Raw genomic sequence first — 2,973 nt, forward strand, 5'->3', positions numbered from 1 at the left:
CAGTGGTAGAGGCTTTAGCTGCTTTGCCTGCCAATGACACACTCATTTCTCTGACAAAAGGAATCAGGAGTGAAAGCCCCACTCCTTTAGCAGTAACTCTGGTAAAAAGTACACACTTAATTGCCAAATGTGAAATGATCATTAAGTTGTCAAGAGAATAGTGATACTGAATGAATGGAATTTTCTAACCCTGACCCAAAACCAACTTGTATTTTCCATCCTATTTATCTTGTCTAAAAAGAAGTAGGGAGTAAATGTTCAATGAACAACAAATAACAAGTATCACCTGAGTGGGCCATAGTAAAATGTCAGTCATTTGATTTAACAGGTACACTCAAGTAATGTGAATTTCCCTCAGATTTATTAGTTCTATCATAATTTTTTATTTTCAAAGGACTAAACAGATGCTGTAAAATTCTTGTTTATAAGCTGCAAATGTCTCTAGTTGACAGGTATTTTATGGTCCCAATGAACTCTGGCTCCTGATATTAATGTCCTACAAAGTGGTCTTTCGGCTGTCCCTTTGCTAATGGGATTTGAGCTGGTGTAAATCAAGTGATGGTTTTAATGAGCACTTGCCCATTAAAGCCTGTCCTTTGGTTATGCTCCTTATTGGAACCAAGCACTATTGTGAGGAAGCTCAAGCTAGCCTCAGAGAGTACACAGAGTACATAGAAACATTCCTGGCCAGCTCACACCTGTTTCAGTCAAGGCATGTATCACAGGAGTGATTAAAGAAGCCATGTTTTGTGTTACAGTCCTAGTACGCAGCAGAATAGAATTGCTCTGGATGTTGTTTGCTTTGGTTTTGGTTTTTCTTTTGAGACAGGGTCTTACCCTATAGCCTGGGCATATCTGACAAGCCTTGTCCACACTGTAAGATCACAAACTAATAAATGCTGATTTTTAAAGCCATCTAGTTTAGGGTAGTTTGTAATGCAGAAGTAACAAATAATTGAATCAGAGTCTCAATAACCTTAAAAAGATATAGTCCAATACAGCTGACAATTTGTGATTCATTCTTTCATGTTAGTAGACAGAGGGAGGGAATATGACATAATATTTTTAGCCCAACAAATAATTGAATTTGTGGCTTGGAGTGGCTCCAACTACAGTATGTAATCATAGAATTATGGAATCGGAAAGTCCTCACAAAACATTTAATCTGCATTTAAAAAATCCCATTTTGGAAACTGGAGAAAAAGGGCAGCAAAAAAAGACCCCTGGACTCCAGAAAAGTTATGCCAGGAATGGAATTGATGTCTTGTGATTCTTACTAGTGTCTACTGTATTGACACCAGTGATTGCCAGCACTTTCATGGAGGTAGAACTGTTATTCCATTAGCAATACCTGGAATAGAATAAATGTTGTTAGTGTAAATTAATTTATTGACATTGTACTTTTTCTGCTGTTAATCTAAAACTTTCACATCCACAGGATGTACTGATTGTCATGCTTTTGAGAGGAAAAAGGTAAGGTGAAGAACTGAGAGTGTATCAATAGTACATATTCTGTCTGTCTATATCAGAGAAGCACCTATGCCACTAGTCAGTCCCCAAAACACAGTATTTCATCTCTTGCTCTCTCTGTCTCTCTCCCCCCTCTCCTTTTTTTTCCTTCCTTTCTCCTCCGTTTTATGTTTTTTGATAGAAAACCAATGACTTAATGACTTGAAGGTGTTTGGAACCTCTAATGGAGAGTTACTTTAGGCTCTTAGGAAAGAGGAGCACAAGGATTATTATTTACTGATGAAATTCAAGAAGGACACAGCATATAATATATCAGTTTTGTTCAATTTTCAGCCAATCAAGAAACTGATTGAATAAATAAATAAAAATAAAACAAGACAAAGCAAATGAGGGCCCAAAATATCACCTTTTATTACTGATAAATTTCGGCTTATATTGAAGGACAAGTGGGCTTCCTATAACTGGCTTCCAGAATGACATAGCCTCTAAGACATAATATATGGTTCTTGGACTTTCCCCACTTCTTAAGTGAATAATAAATGTGAATTGATATAATTGATATTTGTAAAAATTCATTAAAAGGAGATATGATTGGCTGGCCAGGAAAAAAAGAAGATTCTTGCTTAAATACTCACCTCTAGTAACACTTGGCCACAGACACACATTTGTGTCACAGTTAGAAATGAAATACTTGGCTGAATAAGATACTAGCATGACTTACTTGGAATTCAGCCTAGGATCTTAGTATTTTCTAAACTTGATAGTTGAAAAAGTACTTAAACTATTTCTCACCTACGAATTCTGCCTTCGTTTTGTGGAGCCAGAGTCAAAAAAAATGTTATTGCCAAAAATACATAGTCAAATTCAGTGTACATGAGTTAGCTACTTATAGATGTTGATAAGGAATTCTAAGTTTTCAAGGTGAGAGCAAGTTAAATGCTAAACAAAGATACTGAAATAGAAAATGAAAGAAAGAAGAGGATTCTTTCAAGAGTATTGGCCCAGGCAGTCACAATGAAGTAAGTGATCTGTGGGAAATGAAGAGTAAAATTTCCACTGCAGCATCTTCTTACTAAGTCCCTGACAATTAAGGGATGTTAGAACTGTTGTTAACTCAGGACATATGAAGAAGCTGAAGCATTTGAAAAATCTCAAGTAGGTACAATAAAAATGTTTGGGCTTTTGAGAAGAGATTGTAGAATTATAATTTGCTCATCATATTGCAGGGGGAAAGTCTATAGGTATCATCCAATCATTGTAGCAGATGTGTTTTTTTAGCTACTCCAAAGCCTTCTCCAGCTCCTATTTCACCTGCTTCTTTCCACTACAGAGGCCGAGAAAACGCATATCTTCAGTGTACTCAGTGATCCTTCCAGGCAAGGTAATAGCTACCTCTGTTGTTGTTCTATACCATCTGAGGAGGGACCTCCTGGAAGATTTAGGGAATATTTCTCCTTTTCTCATGAGAAGGAGATACTGGAGGAGGAGCCCTCTTCCCATACC

This window comes from Castor canadensis, chromosome 2 (genome assembly GCF_047511655.1).
Source record: "Castor canadensis chromosome 2, mCasCan1.hap1v2, whole genome shotgun sequence".
Taxonomy (NCBI): Eukaryota; Metazoa; Chordata; class Mammalia; order Rodentia; family Castoridae; genus Castor; species Castor canadensis.